The sequence below is a fragment of the Benincasa hispida genome, chromosome 9 (assembly GCF_027475165.1).
Source record: "Benincasa hispida cultivar pf3 chromosome 9, pf3_genome.v1.1, whole genome shotgun sequence".
Classification (NCBI taxonomy): domain Eukaryota; kingdom Viridiplantae; phylum Streptophyta; class Magnoliopsida; order Cucurbitales; family Cucurbitaceae; genus Benincasa; species Benincasa hispida.
In genome coordinates this window covers 16,794,207-16,816,391 of record NC_143486.1, presented here as the reverse complement: position 1 = coordinate 16,816,391, position 22,185 = coordinate 16,794,207, and the positions used below count along the sequence as shown (strand labels likewise).

General features: G+C 33.1%; 1 long non-coding RNA gene and 1 pseudogene across 1 annotated transcript; one reads left to right on the top strand and one right to left on the bottom strand.

Annotated features, from left to right (window-relative positions):
* The first annotated feature begins 3,377 nt into the window (after positions 1-3,377).
* LOC120084583 (secreted RxLR effector protein 161 pseudogene) lies at positions 3,378-4,103 on the top strand (annotated as a pseudogene).
* A 582-nt stretch (positions 4,104-4,685) lies between these two features.
* Positions 4,686-6,315, bottom strand: LOC150033662 (uncharacterized). Its single transcript, XR_016532367.1, has 2 exons — positions 5,982-6,315; positions 4,686-5,452 (listed from the first exon to the last, which is right to left on the bottom strand). It is a non-coding gene; the product is annotated as an uncharacterized LOC150033662 (long non-coding RNA).
* Positions 6,316-22,185: the final 15,870 nt, after the last annotated feature.

The following is a 22,185-nucleotide window of genomic DNA, read 5'->3' as shown; positions in this document are numbered from 1 at the left end:
ACTATCTAACCCTAGAGGCGTCGTTTTGATGTAATTTCTGAAAACATTCTCTCAAATAATATTGTTCTCCCTCTGCCCGTGGACGTAGCTAACACACTGTTAGTGAACTACGTATATCTATGTGTTGATCTTCTCTTTCTCTACGTTCCTTTTTTTGTGTTTCTTTAATTGTCGTTTTTGTAACAAACTGGTATCAGAGCCTTGTTAGGGTTTTTTCGAAATTCTGCATTTGTTCGACAATTGAAGATGTCTGGCGTGAACATAAAGATCGATAAATTTACCGGGAAGAACAGTTTTGATTTATGGCAGATCAAGATGCGATCCATGCTAAAGCAGCAGGGGCTGTGGGTGCCGTTGACGGGTAAGTCAAAGAAGGCTGTCGTGGATGACGAAGAGTGGCAGACTCTAGAGGAGAAGGCTCGTTCGACGATCATGCTATGTTTGGCTGATGATATCATCATCGAGGTCACAGATGAAGAAACTGCCGTTGATCTTTGGTTGAAGTTAGAAAGTCTTTACATGAAGAAATCTTTAACCAAGTAGTTGTTTCTGAAGAAACGTCTGTATCATCTACGTATATAGGAAGGTACGTCTCTACGAGATCATCTTGATCAACTAAATAAAATTTTATTAGATCTACGTAACTAGAGGTTAAGGTTGATGATGAGGATATTACCCTAATTCTGTTGTCATCTTTGCCCCCGCCGTATAAGACTTTCGTTGACTCGTATATTGGAGGGAAAGAAACTCTGACCTTAGAAGATACAAAGTCCATGTTGCTTATGAGAGAGGACCGTCAGAATGCAGGAAGTTCAGTTACAGAAAGTCAGGCATCTAGGTTAGTTGCTACAGGGAGCAAGGGACATAGGAATTCTGATAAACAGAAGTCGAACCAGAATAAATGGTCTTCGAAGTCAAAGGGTTCTAGGTCAGATGATATTTATAACTACTGTAAATAAAATGGGCATTTGAAAACTGAATTTCCTAAAATAAAAAGGAATCAGGAAAAAAAGGAAAAGAGTGACAAAAGGGAAGCATCTTCCTCTGTTGCACAAGTTGAGACTAATTCTGAAGAAGTAAAGATCAATTCTGAAGGAGATCTAGCTTTAGTTGTGAATGAACATTCACGTTCTGATGATGTGTGGGTTCTTGATTCTGGGGCATCTTATCATATGTGCCCAAATAGAGAGTGGTTCTCAACCTATCAGCAAATAGATGGAGGGAATGTTAGCATGGCTAATGGTGTTGTGTGCAAGATAGTTGGAATCGGTTCAGTTAAGATACGAACACATAATGATGCCTTCTACACTTTAAAAGAGGTTAGGCATGTTCCACTAATGAAAAAGAGTTTGATATCCTTTAGTGTACTCGATAGCAAGGGTTACAGTTTTGAAGGTAAAGGTGGAGCAATGTATGTCTATAAGGGTTCTGAGGTAGTTCTGACAGGCATAAAGCATGGAACACTGTATTTTCTATTAGTTTCCATGTTAACAGGTTATGTTTTGCATCTTCGGTCGTTCACAAGGATGATATGACTAAGTTATGACATATGAGACTTGGTCATATGAGTGAAAAAGGGATACAAATTTTGTCAAAAAGAGATCTTCTTTGTGGGCACAAGGTGCAAGATTTTGAATTTTATGAACATTGTGTATTTGGGATGCTTCATCGTACAAAAGGGACACTTGATTATATTCATTCAGATTGTTGAGGACCTTCCAAAGTTGAATCTATTAGAGGCAGTAGGTATATTTTTGTCTATAATTGATGATTACTCAAGAATCACATAGGTTTTTATGATGAAACATAAAAATGAAGCCTTCAAGAATTTCAAGAAGTGGAAGATATTGATTGAAAATCAAACTAGAAAGAAGATCAAAAGGCTGCGAACTGATAATGGTCTGAAATTCTGTGGATTTGAATTTAATGAGTTCTATAAAGCTGAGGGGATTGTTCGCCATCATACTGTTAGGGATACTCCACAGCAAAATGGGGTTGCAGAACGTATGAATCAGACATTGTTGGAGAGAGCAAAATGCATGCTCTCTAATGCAGGATTGACTAGAAGGTTTTGGGCAAAAGCAGTAAATACATCATGTTATCTGATCAATTGTGAACCTCACACAGCTAATGATTGTAAAACACCTTACGAGGTGTGGTCTGGTAAGCCTGTAGATTATTCTTTATTAAAAGTTTTTAGTTGTACTGTCTACTATCATGTTAATTAGGGTAAATTAGAACCGAGAACTAAAAATGGTATATTTGTGGGTTTTGGGGATGGAATTAAGGGATATAAAGTCTGGTCACCTTCTGAGAATAGAATCATACTTAGTAAGATTGTGATATTTAATGAAAATTACATGCTTAACTCAACTGTAAAGCCTTTTGTGACGTCTACTGATGTGAGAGAAAGTAGTAGTGTTGATAAATAGGTGGAGATGCAATTCACTTCAGCTATGAATGAATTACAACATCAAGGTGGAGAAGATCAACACGTTACTGCAGAAACTGATGTGCAACCAGAAATTAATGTGTCTAGAATGTCAAAAGTTGCTTTGCCTACGAATTCTAGATCACGAGTAGATCAACCGAGCATAGCTTGTGATAGAGCTAGAAGAGTTGGTGTTGGATCTCTTGTGAGGTATGGCTTTGAAGATATGGTTACTTTTGCATTGCAGGTTATTGAAGAGGTAGATCCTCATGAGCCATCCACCTATAGAGAAGCTGTGTCATGTGGTGAGTCTACTAAATAGCTTGCTGCTATGGGGAATGAGATGGAATGTCATGACAAAAATCAGATTTGGGAATTAGTTAAACGACCTAAGGAGAGAATTGTCACTTGTAAATGGGTCTTCGAGAAAAAGGAGGGAATATCACCTTCAAAGGGCATTAAATATAAAGCTCGAGTTGTTGCTAGAGGGTTCACACAAAGGGAAGAGTTGATTATAATGAGATCTTCTCACCAGTAGTCAGACATACTTCTATCAGGGTATTAGTAGTTATAATAGCACATCAGAATTTGGAACTTGAACAACTAGATGTGAAGACAGCTTTCTTACATGAAGAGTTGAAAGGAAGAGATTTATATGACCCAACCAGATGGGTTCCAGTATCCAGATAAAGAAGATTATGTTTGCAAGTTGAAGAAATCTTTGTATGGGTTAAAACAGTCTCCAAGGCAGTTGTACAAACGATTTGACAGCTATATGATTGAACTTGGCTATAACAGAAGTTCGTATGATTGTTGTGTATATCACAAAAAAACTGATGATGGTTCGATGATTTATCTACTTTTATATGTAGATGATATGCTCATATCTACAAAGTCCAAGTCTGATATTCTAAAATTGAAGAATCTTCTCAGTGCTGAGTTTGATATGAAGGATTTGGGTGCTGCTCAGAAAATTATGGGTATGGAGATTTATAGGGACAGAGATAAGAATAAGCTCTTCTTGTCGCAGAAAGGATATATTCAGAAAATATTGTCCAGGTTTGGTATGTCATCAGCTAAGTCTATAAATACTTCTAGTGTTGTAAATGCTCGTTTTTCATCTGTGCTTTTACCACAATCTGAAGCTGAGAAGGAGTACATGTATCGAGTTCCTTATGCTACTGCAGTGGAAAGTTTGATGTATGCTATGGTCTGTACTAGGTCCAATCTTGCCCATACTGTTAGTGTTGTCAGCAGGTTCATGGGTCAAATTGGGAAGGAGCATTGGCAAGTCGTTAAAAGGATTTTTCGTTACCTAAGAGGTACATCTGATGTTAGTTTTGTTTTTGGGAATTGCACAGAGTGTTTGGTGACCGGTTATTCTGATTCTGACTATGCTGGAGATGTTGATAGTAGGAGGTCTATGACTGGCTATGTGTTCACTCTGGGTGGTTCTGTTATTAATTGGAAAGCAACCTTACAGCCTACAGTTACTTTGTCTACTACCGAAGCAGAGTACATGGCCTTGACAGAAGCTGCTAACGAGGGAATATGGCTGAGGGGGTTAGTTGGTGATCTTGGTTTGCATCATGACCAAGCTATTGCATATTGTGATGGTTTTCGTAACAATCTAAAAAGATGCACATATATTCTTTATTCAATCAAGGTTTAACATATTTTAATATGTGTTGTTTTAAAAATTTTATTATAATTAATTAATAAGAGTTTATCTAAAAAGAGATATATAATTATTTATAGAGTAATTGTTCTAAATGGCAAAATTATTGAAAATATTTATAGATATAACAAAATTTTACAGATAGACAGTAATAGATATTGATAGACAATTAGTGATAGATGAATGTAGACACCATATTTAGTCTGGCTTCGATTATTTTTTTTTAAAAAAAAATGTTTTTCGTTTTTGGACTAATTTAGTAATTTTATTTTGCTTATTAATAAGGAGGTAGAGGAAAATATGAAATACTTTAGCTTAGAAAGGGAAAAATAAGGGGAAAAGGAAAAAAGAAGAAATTTAAAAAATCTTTAACCAACATCTCCTTGGAAATTGCTAATTTTTACCTAAAAAAAGTTTTTTCCCTTTCAAAACTAAACTCATTTTTTAAATCCACTTTTTTTTCTTTCATTCTCTTTCATTTTTTTTTTTTAGATTTTAAGTGGAGGACCCCACAACGTGAATATACCATTTTGCCCCTCAATATACCAAGTGGGCATTGAATGATGGGCTACAAAGAAAGACAAAAATCATTCATACATATTAAACATAACGGGGAAGAAAACAGAAGAAGAAAAAGATAGGTTCAACTAACTTGAAGGCAAATGGGAACCCATATAAACTGTATCTAGCTGTCACCTTGGGCTCCCCTTGACCGATAGCACCTATAAAAGCCCTCTTAAGAGTACTAATTGTCTTCTTGAAAATGAAAGTGCTCTAGTCATAGTTACAAAAAACCTTTCAATTGTCCTCTATCCTAAGGAAGGTATAGTCAAACACCTACTTCTTCATTCTCCCTTTCCATCATGACCAACTCAGTGAAATATGCGAGTGCTATTTTCACGATATCCTCATCACTCTGAAAGTCTAATGACATAAATTGGTCCTTAGCTTGAGTCTGCTTTAGTCTAGGACTATTGTTGAAGTATAGATTTCTAAGTCTGGTAGGGTTAGTATGAGTCTAAACAATCCTAGTCCGTACTCGAAACGCAGTGATGAGGTCAAACTCCTCCTTACCGAACAACATTAATTTTCCACAAATATTAAACAAAATGATGTTCAATATATTGTCCACAACTTCCCTGAGAAGTAAGTGATGTATCAACTGTTCATTAAGGGAGAGTTTGCTATCTAGGATGGATCCAAATATGGTTGCCTAAATATGACTAACTGAACCCTAGTTAGCTTCCTAAAGATGACAGCACGGTATTAGCTAGATGACTACAAGAAGTTAATTGTGCCTTCAAGTATTCTTCAGATGCGATCCTCGGCTCCATAATAAATACCTATACATGCCATAACACAAACATAATCCATTGTTAATAGATTCCTATCTAAAGAACTAACAAGCAAAAGGACAGAGAATTTACGAGAAAAGGACAAAAAATCACTTCCTACTAATTATAAAAAATAACTTAAAGTTATGACTCTCTATCTATTTTCTCCTAAAGTCTTGGAAAGGTTCTACTTGACTTTACGAGAAAAAGTACGGTGGCATCACTTCCTGATAACTGTCAAACATACATGGAAGTATATGTTCTTTGATTATTTTTATTTTTATTTTTTTTTCCGTAAAGTATTGTTGATAACTTTACGAGAAAAGAGACAGAGAACAATAACTTACCAAGACGTCATGAAAGGAATAAGATTTTGAAGTTTGGACAATGTCTTATTTTTTGTAAACTTTACGAGAAAATAAGCAGAGAGCCATAACTTACAAACACGTCAGGAAAAAGCATTCTATTATTTTTCTCGTAAAGTCACAAAGTTGATGAGAAATAAGAGAGCTTACTTCCAGATATTTTTCAAAAATACCTTGAAAGTTTCCAACATCAAACCTACTCCGGCAAGTCTCACGAACTGTAGGCGGTGCAGCTCTCCGGTGTCCTTGCAAGTATCCCCATTGCGCCATCGACCACCACCGAAACATCCACGAAGTAGTACACTCCTCAAACAACAGATCCACTCGTTCATGGAAGAACGGACAACCCAAGATTCAACGACGGTGTTCCACCCTAGACAGAGCAACGCTCGGCTTTGACAATCAACTCTGTAGCAGTGGTAATTCACTGCAAAGAAGAAAGAAGAAGTAAAGAAAATGGAGAGGTTGAAGGAAGAAGAAAATCGTGGAGAAGAAGATGAAGTGGAGGAGAAAATGAGAAAACTTTAAAAATAGTAAAGTTGGTGGGTCACACCACTTTTATTTTTCTCTACTGTACTTATTTCCCGTTATTGATTTCAAATTTATTTTAATTGAATTTTTCTAATTGGATCTCAAGTTGGTTTTAATTGGTTTTGGACCAAATTGAATTTGATTAAACTGTCTACCAAAATGTTTAAATTGATTTTTGCTAATAAATATTCTTAATTTGATTTCTAAACTACGATTTCTAAAAGTAAAAGCATTAATTGAATTTTTCTCAACTTTGTTTAATTTGGAATTTTCTAAATTAAATTTCACTTTAGTATAATTTGAAAAGTAACTCAATTTAATTTTTAATTGGGTCCTTCTAAGTAGATTTAAAATTTTGACTCTAATGGATTTGTTTTTAAACTAAAGCTCAACTTAATTATGATTTATATATCTCAAGTAAAACAAAGTTTTCAGTTTCGCTTTAATTCAGAATTTCTAAATAAGATCTCAATTAGAAAATTGATTAATGATTTTTAGAATAAAATTAGGCTATAAGGAACCCCGCTTCACAGTTTTGTCTAGACTTACTTAAGCTGATCGTAGGGAACACCTCTACCTGAGAATTTACTTCGGGGCTGAATTAGTCAAATTTTATCTGATTTCATTAATGTTTTGTTTTTATCTTTTTTTGCATTATAATCTTGACAATGAAGTTTGAAACAAAATAAATTGCCTCTTTTTTGAAATATAACCCTCCAACTTTTTAAAATTGAGTTTCCACAATGAAGTTTTTGAAATATAACAAGTAGCTAACTTTCTAAAAACGAATTTATTCGTTTTTAAAATTTTACTCAAATTTACATTTTAAGTTTTAAAATAATAATTTTTTTAAAATGAACTTTTGAAGTACAAGTAGTATTCTCTTTTTGAGATTTTTCGATGCAAGAAATACATGAAACTCACAACAATTAATTTATTTCAAACAAACATTTATATATGGAAATTTAATAGTGTTTTCTTTTAGGATAATTATCCTATAAATACATGAAATATCCCTAAAAAAATTTCGATGACGGAATATTAGGAAACATTATTTTCTAATTTTCTTGAGTGCAGAAATTATCTTGAAATTCAAGGTAAATTTCATGATTTTCTAATGGTCTTGTGTCACTTATAATTATTAGTTAATATTTTTCTATGAAGTTTGAATTAATGTCATTAGGACATTCAAAAGTAAAATTTAAAAATAATTATTTTCAAACCCAAAGAATAATAGGATAATTTTAAAATAAAATTTGCTAACCATTTTTGGAAACAAGTGTTGTAGGGGTGCTAACACCTTCCCTACCTTCAACCCACTCCGAACCTTAAATCATGTTTTGTAGACGGTTTTTATTTTAAAAAGATGACTAATCACACTTCAAAGATGATTGGTGACGACTCCAAACATCTCACCTCGAAAGAGACTCATAAGGAAGGACGTTAGCCACTCCACATCGCGATGACGTTGTGACAATTATAGTAGCCTATCAATGCCCATCTCTGTCTATCATTGATAAATATTGATATTTTCCTATACTTGTAAATATTTTGATTCATTTTACTATATTTGAAAATAAACCTTATTTAAAAATCTGCATATAGGTAAATTAGACCTATATATTTAAAATAATTTATATACAAAAGGCACATGACTATTATAAAATAATCTCAAATTTTCAATTTAATTTTTTTACTTTATTTTTTATGCCATGTATTTTAAATAAAATTGACCTAATTTGTATTTTATAAAACTTTATTTTAAAAAAATTATTCTCCACATAGTTGTAATTTTATTAACTACAGTATGTCAATATGTCAACACACAACTATTTTAAACACTACAAACGGCATGCATTTCAAAATATAAAAATATGAACTCAAATTAAAAAATATAAGAAAAATACTTTTTTGGTCCCTAGATTTTGGATATAATTTTTATTCAATCTCTAGGTTTCAAAATGCTACACATTTAGTCCTTAAGTTTTGATTTTGGTTTCAATTTAGTTCTTAGGTTTCAAAATATTACAATTTTACCGATGACATTTGAGTTTTGCTTCAGTTTAGTCCCTATGTTTCAAGGTTTACTCTCTTGGCTCGATCATTCCACTAAATATTCATTTTTCATCTTTATTGTTAATTTATGTTAATAAATTAAAAATAATTAAAATAATTTTAATTAATTAAGTTTCATTACTTTTTATTAGTTTTAAAAATAAAATTAAAATTGAACTTCATAATTATTCTTAATCAAGTAATAGAAATTGATGTCAATAATTGAAAGTGAGTATGTAATGAAAATTTGAGATTAAAAATGTAAAATCTTAAAATCTATGGATCATATTGAAACAAAACTCAAATTCCAAGAGTAAAATTATAATATTTTGAAACTTAGAGACTAAATTGAAACAAAACTCAAAACTTAATGACCAAATGTGTAACATTTTAAAATTTAAGGACAAAATAAAAATTAGATCCAAAACTTATGGACTAAACAAATACTTTTCCCAAAAATATATTCATCTTTTCTTTTCTTTTCTTTGACGTTCTCTTTGGTCAAATTGAAGCAACATATACAAATTAGATCTTTCCTTTTTTCCTTTAACCCCTTTCTAATTTTTCTTGTTCTATTTTAGGTAAAATATAGAACGTGAACTTTTCTTATCATTTCTTTCAACCTTTAAACTCGTCTTTCTCATTCAAGATAAAAACTTGTCTTTCTCACTACAAAATTTATCATTTACTAATCTTATAATTTCAAGTTAGACCTCGACGAAAATATTGATAAAATGTAAAACTACTTTTAAAAATATATATATATAAAAGATTATAAAAAAAAAAATAGCTCTTAGTTCAATTTATGCTAATCACTACTAAATTTGTTAAAAATAACATAAACTTGATCATTTGTACAAAATAAAGTTTTGCACCATTTTTTTAATATCACAAAAATAAGCTTTTTTTTTCTTTTAGAAAAGCAAAACATTCATCAAGTATGGAACCAAAGTGGTTATGTCACCCTCAACCAAAAGACAAACAAATAGGAAGATTATTCTGCGCCATTCGTTTGTCCAATGCAACAAAATTAAGCATATGATTGTTGGGTTACAGAAACATGCAGCGAAGAAAACATGATCATTAAGCATTCTAATTCCTTAATTTTGACATCAAAATAAGCATGTTCATAGGGTATTAAGAGGGTTTCAACACATTACCTTTGAAGATCCTCTTAAAACACGAATTTGAGCTGCAATCTTCTCTGATTGAAGTCATGGACCACCAAGAGATATTCTCTACTATTCTCAGCCTTGAATTTGAGTGGTGGAACTCACAATTGGGTTGAAATTGTAAAGGTTTTGGTGTGGGTTTGAAGGTAGGGAAAAACAGATTTTTGCAGAAACTAGTTTTTTTGCAGCCTTCTCTCTCTTTCAATCTCAAAATTGAAGAGTTTTATCATTCTCTTTCATGGAGGCACTCAAGAGACTAGTTGATGTCACTTCAAAATACATGGGATTAATGAGCAATGTGTGTGAATTGGAAGAATCCACCTCTTAGAGAAATTTAGATGTTTTCACTAACAAGTTAATTTCCAATTTTAATTTCTAATTTTAATTCATTCAAAAATTAACTAAAATCTAATTTAATTAATTCTAAATTAATTAAATTCAAAACTTCAAAATTTAATTTTTCAAATAGAATCAAATTGAAAATTAACTTGGTTTTAATTAATTAAATAAATAATAAATAATAACTAAATATTAAATATTAAATTAATCATACATCTAGTTGTAAACATAAATCTTATTCATGTAATTAATATTTAAATCAAAATTTAAATATTATAAACTCTTCAATTTTGTTTAATTTCGATAAATTAAATATTAATTAATTATATCGAATATAATTATACAAACCCTAATTTTAATTTGAACTATTCAAAATTCAAACCCTAAATTAAATTTGAACATTTCAAGTTGAAATTTTATTTGAACACTTCTAATTGATATCATTCCAAAATCACTAAATTTACTAATTCAAGGTGTTCATGTTTTACGAGCTAATACAGGGACCTCATGGACCTACAGATCATGAGCTTCAACGATTTGAGATTAATTGGCTAAAACTCTTTAGACCGAATTAATCAATATTCGTTAACTATCGAGTCATACCACTATAGATCGATAGTTGTACTTTCCTCACTGTAGATATATTTGTGTCCACTTGATTTAACCATAATTAGTAAGTCGATCCTTTACAGGTTGTTCATAATAACGACTGGATAAAATATTGTTTTAGCCCTAAAATTGCGTCTTGCTTCTTAAGTTCCACTGATCCTCTAATGAACAATTGGTTTGTGATCCAATCACTAAACCAGATCCCTCTCGGACCAATGAGAGAGTGAGTCCCTTGTTCAAGACTTGGATTCAGCACTTAAGAGAACAACCTTCCTCCTATCCCTAAATCGGGTAGGCCTGAATTCCATCTTGCACCTTATGTCCCCAGCTATCTTCCCGGTCTTACCCCTGAAATGGGAGGCTTATTGAGCCTGTGCTGTTAAGCCAACCCCCATTTATGAAAATCTAAGGATAATCTCGAATAAATAGGAGTTCATAGTTAGCTCAGGATTAAGTTCGAGTTACCTAGGTCATCTAAGCGAACTAGTCAGTCTTAAACAGTAAACAGTGTTAGTAAGAGTGACTTATTTCTTTATCCGATCTTACGCAAACTCATTGCATGGGGCGTCCTCATATCAATACATGAACGAATCAGGATCACTTCGTTTGTAGCATCTTACAAAAAATTGTAACAACTACAGAGTGTCGCATCTGATAGTGTTACCAGAATAAGGTACCTAACCTTATTCATATACTATAAATCATTTTGGCTATTCATTCGAACTTGATCCATCTTTATGTCTCCACATAAAATTCAAGTACTCATATAATAGCCATGGATCTTTGTTTATTGGATTTATTCTTTACAAGTGCAATTTACAAATTCAATAACAACTTTATTGAAGAAATGTTGAATAACATTTTTATTGATAATAGAAAACGTTTAACTTTACAAACTGTGAGTTTTATGACTTACAATCCAACAATAATGTCAAACATGATCAACTGCATTATCAATTATCGAGTTTGAGCCTATTTTATCCATGACTGGGGCAAGTATGCATCAACAAATGTAGCTAACTAGGTCATTCACTGGAAAATAGTTCATTGCATATTGTATAACTGATGTACTGCATTCCATATTCATGCAACTCCTTTAGAATGTTGTTTAACATTTCAAAATAATGTGAAATGTGCGTCAAAACTACGTTTCATGCATTTGGGCATTTTACATTCATGAAGATTTCCAAACATCTTGTTCAACAAAAATATTTTTTTTTTCAAAATCTACTCGAGGTTTGAAATAAAACTAGTTGTTTCACTAAATTGGATTTATGCAATACCAATCCTCCAATTTTCTAGGTCTCCACTTTTGACAACTGAGGTTTGAAAAAAAAATTAATTATCTTTTCTTGAATTGAATTTCTGTAATAGGAACTCTCCAATTTTTCAAGAGTTTATTTTCAATAATGAGGTTTGAAATAAAACTACTTGTCGGCTTTCAAATTGGGCTTATGAAATAAGAATCCTCAAATTTTTCAAATTTTCAATTTTTCATTTTAGACAATGAAATTTGAAATAAAACTAGATTTTGGTTTTCAAATTGGATTCTTGAAATAAGAATCCTCTAATTTTTCAAATTTTTGTTTTAGACAATGAGGTTTGAAATAAAACAAGTTATCTCCCTCTAATTTTTCAAGTTTTTATTTGAACAATGAGGTTTGAATAAAACAAGTTGTCCAACTAATTTTCAAGTTTAAGTAATTTGTGTTTTGCTTTCTCATTGCTTTAGTACTTTTTTTTTTTTTTAATGATGAGAAAATTGAGAAATATGAACTAAACTAAAAAAAAAAGGAAAAATAAGAAAAAGAAAAATGTAAAAGATATCATTTCAAACTGCTGTTCAACCCTCCATTTCTTCCTCTCCTTACTCTGATCACACTTACCCACTTTCACCTATAATCTCTGCATCCTTTCCTAGTTTCAGACCACTACATATAACTTCTTCATCAAGCTCTTTTCCACTATAAATAGAGCACTTAAGGGAGGAACCAGAGGGTAATCAAAGGGGGGAAATGGAACAAAAGAGAAAACGACTAGCAAGATACAATTTGAGTTGAGAATTACAAAAAGCTTGTAAGATGTCTCATGGTCACTGCAAAAGCTCCGGCCAACAAATACCCATCGGCGAACAGACGACTCACGACCTCCCGCGACGACCATTCCATTCCAGAAAAACCCACAAAAAGTCGACAGTGTACGTTCCAAGAACGCTCCAGCACCTAACGAACCACACAACGGCTACTGGCAAGTCTCACAGCAGCCCCGACTGAGCTCCCCCATTGCACTGTAGCTTCAAAGAAACACTCTGAGTCAAACAGGCGACAGCTCAGCAGCAGCACAACCATAAACCCATGGATCTCCAACAGCGACATTCCTCAGATGGCTACCATGGTAGAGGAAAAAGAAGAGCCTGGAGAAGAAGAAAGGAAGAAGGAAAATCGTAGAGATGAAGAAGAAAATACAAATTTGGAAAATTGTCAAAAATAGTCTGCTCAAGTTTTCATTTTCAATTTAGCATCCATTTTGAAAACTTGTTAGAATAGTTTTTCTCAGTCAATATCTCACCTGAGATTGACCATCGAGTTTTTTTTTTTTGTTAAAGTGAACTTTTTCTAACGTATTGATTATTTTGGGTTTTCTCATTACATTTTGCTAGATTACATGCCAAGATTCTCCTACTTTTTCCGAATATTATGTAATTTTTCCGAATATTATACCAAATCTTATATATTTTCAAATTTTCAACCAATTAAGTTATCTTTACCAAATATTATATCAACTATGTAATTTTTCAAATCTTTAGCCCAATTTTTGTTTCCACGATTATATGAATTTTTAAATTTTGGAAAAGATTAAATTTTGCAAAAAAAAGGTAAAATATGGAAAAATATATAAAATATCGGTATTAATCTCGGACAAACTAATACCAAGATTCTATATATTTGGGGTTTCTCAGTGAATGCTCGAACAAATTAACATCAAGTTTCTATATATTTCCCATACTTAATTTTTTTTGCAACATTTGATCTTTTCCAAAATTTAAAAATCAAAATGCAATGAATTAAGATTGATTCAATAATTGGCAAATTCATTTGAAGGTTTGGAAATTCATATAATTTTGTAAACATAATTTGTGCTAAAGATTTAAAATGTTACTTAAATATTTGATATGATTATTGAAAAATAAAAGAAAAATACACAAGATTTACGTGGAAAATCCTAGCACAGAGAGAAAAAACCATGATAGAAGGATACTTTTTATTATTTTTAACTTGCTCTTATACAAAAGAACTGAGATATAAATAAGCTCTAAGAAGCCCTAAAACAGAAAAGGGAAAAAAACTAGGGCAGAGTAAAGTACTAAAGAGCCCTTGGGGATAAATACATAAACAACCCCTCATTTCAACACTCACCCTTAAGTTGGGACGTAGATGTCAATTAGACCCAACATGCTAACACATGAGTCAAAGCTTTTCCTAAGTAATCCTTTGGTGAGAATATCAACAACTTGTTGACTAGAAGGGATATAAGGAATACAAATACTACCAACTGTCCAGTTTCTCTTTGTTAAAGTGTCTATATACATGTTTTGTTCTATCATGTTGCATAGGATTATTGGTTATGCTTACAGCTGCTTTGTTGTCACAATTGAGCTTCATAGGTAGATCACAATCTTGGTGAAGATCACATAGAACTTTCTTCAACCAGATTTCTTCACAGATTCCTAGACTCTTAGCTCTCTATTCTACTTCTGTTAGGGTTGATGCCCTAAATCTTGTAAGGTCCTATAGTTTGTAAATGTATTGAACAAACTCATTGTTTATTTGATAAAATGTATGATATTTTATTCATATTTTAGTTGCATTAACCACAAACCAATAAACTAACATCCAAGGTTATCTTATAACTTAAACATGTATGTAGAGACATATAGGTGGACCATGTTTAAGTGATAACCTAAATGGTCTGAAGTAGATGGATAAGGTTGGGTACCTTATCCTAGTGACACTACAAGTATGGCCTGTTTTGTAGGTGTTACAATTATTGTAAAGTGCTACAAATGATCTGATCTTTATCATTCATGTATAGACATGTTAGTGGGGATATTTTATATTAAGGATTTTGTATAAGACCGGACCACGAAATGTTTAGTCTCATTACATAACACTGTTTATAATAGATACTTACATTTCACCAGGATGACCATAGGTAACATGACCTGAATCCTCAGTGCATTTTGTACTCTTGCCTATGAGGGCGGTCATTTTATTTGTATGGGTGAGAGTAGCCAGATCGTCGACTTAACAAACCTACCATTTTGGGGATTGGGGAGTTGGGAACACAGCTACACAAGAAAGAATTCCCTCTTTCCTCGAGGTCAGGGTAAGAAGATAAATTACTCCCTTAAGGGCTGATTCCAAGGCTTGAACAATGTAGCGTCACACCCTCTCCTGGCTTGAGAGGAGTTTAGTCATAGTTAAACTATGATCTATTGTTCATTAGAGGGATCAGTGGTACTTAAGGAGTTAGATGTAATTACAGGGACAAAACGGTAATTTTGGCCTAGTTGTACTTACGAGCAATTTGTGAAGGGTCATCGTACTGTTGATTGGTTATATCCAATGGACACAGAAATATATCTGAGTATAGTTGTCGGTTTTTAATGGAGTGTCCGTCAGTTAACGAATTGTGAATAATAATTTAATTAAAGAATTTGATTAATTATTCATGTACTGTTGGAGCTTCAAGCTATAGGTCCATGAGGTCCCCTTGGTAGCTCGATAGGATTAAATAAGAATCAGTTTTTGAATTAATTTGAATTGTTAAAATTAATAGAGGGATTTAATTATATATGATATAGTTAAGTTATTTTAATTATATGTGATATAATTATTATAATGTATTTAATACGTTATAACTTTAGTTAGAGGAAATAAATATTTGAATATGATTCAAATATTATTAATATGAATTATATTCATTAATATTAAATTCAATATAAATGTGATTTATATTAAATGCCATATAAAAGAGAAAAGAAACTATAGGTTATATTGTGTATGATCCAATATTAAAACTATAGATTATATGTTATATTTGATATAACATATAATTAAATATATATCATATGATATGTTAGTCACCATATATATATATATATATATATATATATATATATATATATATATTATAAATGTTATTTTAATTTAAAATGAGGGAGGGAATTACAACTCTGTCCTCATCTTTTCTCTCCACCCACGTAACTGGTGGTTGTTGTATTTTTGGCTTTAGAAATAGAGGAGAGAGTCTCCTTCTTGGTGATGCACATTGTGAGGAAGACAGAAAAAGTACTGTAAGTTTTGAGTTGTTGAAGCACGTTCTCAACTCTTTCTTCTCTCTACTCAATCTGAATTCCCTCTTGCCAAAATAGTTAGAGCCCACAACTTTTGGGTTCTTTGCCTAAAAATACCAAAGAAACCATTGTGGTTGTGTTTGTATTCTGTTCGAGGGAATCTTAAAAGATAGTCTTTTATAAGTTTCTGAAACTCTTAAGCTTTTTTTTTGTTAAAGCATGTTATAATTTATGTAAATACATATCTTGTTCATTATATACTATAAAAACCTACATTCAACGAAAAATGGGAATTGGGATGATCTTGCTTCTACTCAAGGTTCGCTTCAATTTGGGATCCTTCAGCTTCAACACTTCTTCTAGCAATAACACCTTGCTTCTTACTTCTCCAAGTTGTAAGGTTAACCCACACAAATGTACAGTACCTAGGTAGATTTTCTGTCTACAACAGATCTTGCCCAATCAGAGTCGGTGTAAATCTCAATGCGTTTTTTTGTCAATTTTCCTGAACATCAAACCTTTTTCTAGAGTTGTTTTCAAATATCTCAATATTCGATTCACAACTTTCATATGTACCTCATAGGGTACCTATATGAACTAACTAATCACACTGACAGTGTAGGAATTGTCTGATCTAGTATGAGATACGTAAATCAATTTTCCCACTAGATGCTTGTACCTTTCTTTATCAACAAGAACTTTGTCAACGAATCTCCCAGTTTAGCATTGAACTCTATAGGAGTATTAATCGGTCTACATCCAGTCATACCTGTTTCTTTCAACAAGTCAAGGGTGTAATTATTTTGAGAGATAAAAATCCCTTCTCTTGATCTCTCCACCTCCATTGCAAGGAAATACCTTCGACTTCCAAGGTTCTTAATCTCAAATTCATCAACCATTTTCTTTTTAAGCCTGATAATCTCAACAACATCATCTCCTAACAAAATAATATCATCTACGTACATAATTAAAACAAATAATTTCCTTGATACTGAACTTTTTGTGAACAAAGTGTGATTAGAGTGCCCTTGAGTAAAACCTTGGGACTTAACAAAGGTAGTAAACCTGTCAAACCATGCTTTTGGACTATTTCAAACCATACAAAGTCTTCATGAGTTTACAAATCTGATGGTCAAACTGAGCTTCGAAACCAAGAGGAGGACTCATATAAACCTCTTCTTCTAATTCACCATTCGAAAAAGCATTTTTCACATCAAGTTGATGGAGAGGCCAGTCTTTGTTAACTCCCACAGAAAGAGGACTCGAACTGTATTTAGCTTCACTAGAGGAGAGAAAGTTTATGAATAGTCTATCCCATAAGTCTGTGTCAACACTTTAGCTACTAATCTAGCCTTGTACCTGTCAAGGATTCCATCCGATTTATACTTTACGGTAAACATTCATTTGTACCCACTTGTTTTATGCCCTTTGGGAAGGGCCACACGATCCCACGTATTATTTTTGAGCTCTCATTTCTTCCATAACAGTAGCCTTCCATTTAGGAACTTCCATGGCCATATGTATGTTGTTTGATATTGTTATTGTATTCAGGTTGGTAGTGAATGGCCTGAACTCAGAAGAAAAATTACTGTAACATAGAAAGCTATGCAGATACTTAGTGCATGACCTGGTGCTCTTTATCAAAGTAATGGGCATATCAAAAGAGGCATCATAACCCCTTGTTTTGTCTAACCCCTCATGAGTAAGAGGATGGTGGTCACACTCAGTTTCTTGAGGTAAAGTCTCACCCTTCTGCGTTTCTCCTAATGAATCATCACTAACTACAACCCTGTCATTCTCTAGAACTATCATATCGGTTCTGTCACTTTCAACCAGATCACAAATATCACCTTCAACACACACATCAATATTATCAGGAATCATACACACATCAATATTACCAGTAATAAGATAACCTTGAGCTGGTACTGAAGGAGCTCTTATACAAGAGTACCTCTAAGCGGAAGTGGATCATCCCAAATACATTGTGACAGAATTTCGACATTTACAATCTAATAGATAAGTTATGCAATAAACAACAAATTACCAGCATCTTTCAAACTAAAAGAAAAGAGAACAAGAAATACGTATCAGTTGAAGAACCTTTCTTCACCGAAAACTCGCTCTCTCCAAAAGGATTGCTCCTGTCGCTCTCGTTGGACCATCCATATAATCGTTCACCAAAACCACTAGTCATCTACACACGAACGGCCTCCACACGCACAGAAAAAGTGGGGATGACACCACCACTTAGAACCGTCAGTATTCTCAGTGTAAGAATCCAAAGTGTGGGCTCTGTTAGAATTTGGTAGAGGGGAGGAGGAAAGAAGATCGTATACAATGACCAAGCAAGTGGGAGAAGGTGGAGTCTATCGTATAGATAATGCTTGATCGTTTAGAAGAAAGTACACGATTGTGTAGTAAATAGGCTGTGATCGTATAGATAATCGTTTAGAAAAACTTATGTGATCATTTAGAAAGAGGCGCACGTGTATGCGATCATGTAGCAACGATGAGGTATCGTGTAGTCTCTTGGTTTGCTATGCGATAGGCGGTATACAATTTACTTGAGCGAATGACCGATCTCTTTTGCAAAATGAAAACGATTTTCATTTTATTCTTCAGTTACAAAAACTGAATGAAACCTCCCACTAACACACGGTTACGGAGAAAACGCGGCACAATTATCCTATAATTGTTTAATTAAAAAAATAAATATAATCATATTATATTCATTAACCTATAATTTAATATCACATATAAACCATAGTGTTTTCTCCTTCACTAGATATAAATCATATTTATATCATTTTCCTCAAATTAATGTATCTCATGCATAAAGTCAATCATATTATATATAATTAACCAGTTCAATCATATGATATATAATCGAACTCCCTTTTGTCGATTTGTACATTTCAAACTGACCAAAAAACTGATTTTCAACTTGAATCCATTGAGCTACCAAGGGTACCTTATGGACTTATGGCTCAAAGCTCCAACGGTACGTGAATAACTGACTAAACTCTTTAGCCACGAGATCCACCATCCGTTAACTGCCAGGCATTCCACTAAAGACCGACAGCTGAACTCTTCTTACCAGAGATATATTTATGTGTCCATCGACTATAACCAATCAACAGTACGATAACCCTTCACAGATCATTCGTAAGTATAGCTCGGCAAATAACCGTTATGCTCCTGTAGTTACATCTAACTCTTTAAGTACCTTGATCCCTCTAATGAACATAAGTCATAGTCCTACTATGACTAAGTTCTCTCTTCCAAAGAGAAGTTGTGGCCACTATGTTCAAGTCCCGAAATCAGCCCTTAAGGGAGAAATCTCTCTGCTTACCCCTGCTTCGGGGAAGGAGTGAATTCCATATTGTGTATTGAGTTCCCAGCTCTCAAATCAGACAAGTCTCCAAAAAGGTAGACATGTTGAGTTGGCAATCTGGCCACTCTCACCCATACTAACCAAAAGTCAGCCCTCAAAACCAGAAGTTCTCAAAATACTCAAGATTGAGGTCGTGTCACCTATGGTCATTTAGGTTAGATGTAAGTCTCCAGTATCAACAGCGTTTTATACGGAGGCTAGTTATCTCGTGGTCCGATCTTATACAAACTCTTTGTATAGGACACCCTCGCTCGCATGTCTCCACATGAACGGTCTGGATCTACCATCTGTAGTAGTTTACAACACTTGCAAACCTCTACAAAGTGGATCGTATCTGTAGTGTCACCAGGATCAGGTATCCCACCTTAATCCTTATACTACAGACCTATATATGTTATCACTTAAGGCATGATCCACTTGTATATCACATATACATGCTTAAGTTTACATAAGATAACTATGGAGCTTTGTTTATTGGATATGAGTAAATTCCAGAATGAAATAACAGTGATTTTATTCATAAAACAATGTGTATCATTATAAACAACGAGACTCCGGGAGAATTAGGACACCAATCCCAAAAATTTTCACTTATTTAAAATGGAGGATTAACTTATGTGAGCATGCAACTTATCTTTGTTGTGGATTTTAATGTCTAATACAATTTTATAACAACAGTTATATTAAATAACAGAAACCCTAAACATGCATTCTATACATTATAACAGATTATAACATATACATAATGCATGTAACATGCTTCCTATGGTAGGTTTTTAAATCTAAATGGCATACAATATGCACAAACATGTTTAAATTTAAATACAACATACATCGCATGCATAATTATTTAAATAATACTGATATGGTTCAACTTTGGCATCCTAGGCAAGCAAAATAACTAAATTATTAGAAAACCGGTCCAGAACCAGCTTAAAAAATGGTGTCAAATAGGTTGAACCTACCCAAATCGGACCTGAACCGCTTGAACCGAACCTCCAAGACATAAAAATGGGTGGAGCCGGTCCAAAGATGGTTGAAGCGGACCGGATTGGGGCTGAATAAGACCAGAACTGAAGAAAACCGATCGAACCGACCCTCCTCGGTCGTCCTCGCTCACTCAAACCGGTTCAGATTGAAATCTCGTTGGAAAGCTTGAAATCTCGGTGAAGGTTTGAAAACTCAATCGAAATATCATTGGAAGCTTGAAATCTCGCTCCTCGATGACTGGTTAAAGGAAACTTAATGGAAATCTCGCTGGAAGCTTGAAATCTCGCTTGAAGCTTGAAATCTCGCTCGACACTCGATCAAAATCTCACTTCTTTTGGAAATCTCACTCGAAGCTTGAACAAAATCTCGCTCATACTGGAAATCTCGCTCGAAGCTTAAACAAAATCTCGCTCCTACTAGAAATCTAGCTCGAAGCTTGAACAAAATCTCGCTCGTACTGGAAATCTCACTCGGATATGATCATCGAGTTTTGAGCAGGTGTTGAAAAACTGGTTCCTGCTGCTCGACCTTCTTCACTTCTTTCTTCAATTACAACTTAATTTCAACTCTAATGACTCCAAATAAATTACAGACTCTTGAGCACACATATAAGCTCATCAAACAAGAGTCAATTACAAATTTAACTTGAAAATCAAAGAGAAATTTAATGCCAAAGCTGAATAACATCCATATCAGTCCATAAACACGCAATATATGAAATTCACCCATCAAAACTCAAATTAACATTAATTAAGTGTTTAAATCATGCTTTGATATCAATTGATGGAACACACAAGCATGCAACAGAAGCGAACAGAATCAATAAGCACTCTAATTACATTTAATTTGAGTTTTAAAACATGCTTTTTCAAAAATTCAAAAGAGGGTTTCAAGAAGAACACACCTTTGATGATTTCTCACAAATCTAATCTGCTCTTCACTCCAAATAAACTCTAAATCGATAGTGAACTACCAAGAGATCTTCTCTACTATTCCCAGCCTTGAATTTGAGTAGTAGAACACAAATTTGAGTGACTTTGGTGAAAGATATTGAGGGTTCTTGTGAGGAAGAAGATGAAGTTGCAAAAACTCTTTTCAACTCAAGAACCACCCTATTTCTTCTTCAAAATTGAGAGCTTTTATTGAATCTCAGCATGCAAGCATTCCTAATCCATCAACTGGCCAGCACCTACTTCAAAATTTAAGTGGGATTGATGTGCTTGTGCATGAGAAGCACCTCATGATTGAGAAAAGTGGGAAAACCCCACTTTCTGAAATTTCAAATTTACAAATTTTCTAATCAATTCTAAATTAATTAAAATAATTTGGTTGATTCTGAATAATCAAATTCAAAAATTTCAAAAAAAACAATTTCTCAAATTTAATTTTAAAATTGGAAATTAATTTTATTTTTAATTAATTAATTAATTTAATATAAAATATTAAATTAATCACACACCTAATGTTAAACATGAATTCTATTCATGTAATTAATATTTAAATATTATAAACTCTCTAATTTCGTTTAATTTCAATAAATTAAACGTTAAATAATTATATCAAATATAATTGTACAAACCCTGATTTAGAATTTGAACTTATTCAAATTCAAACCCTAATTTCTATTTGAACATTTCAAATTGATATTATTCCAAATTCACTCAATTTGATAATTCAAGGTGTTCATGTTCTACGAGCTAGTAGAGGGACTTTATGGACCTACAAATCATGAGTTTCAACGATTAAGACTAATTGGCTAAAACTCTTTAGACTAAATTAATCAGTATTCTTTAACTATCAAGTCACACCACTATAGTTTAATAGTTGCACTCTCCTCACTGTAGATATATTTGTGTCCACATGATTTAACCATAACTAGTAAGTCGATTCTTCACAAGTTGTTCGTAATAACGATTGGGTCAATATGT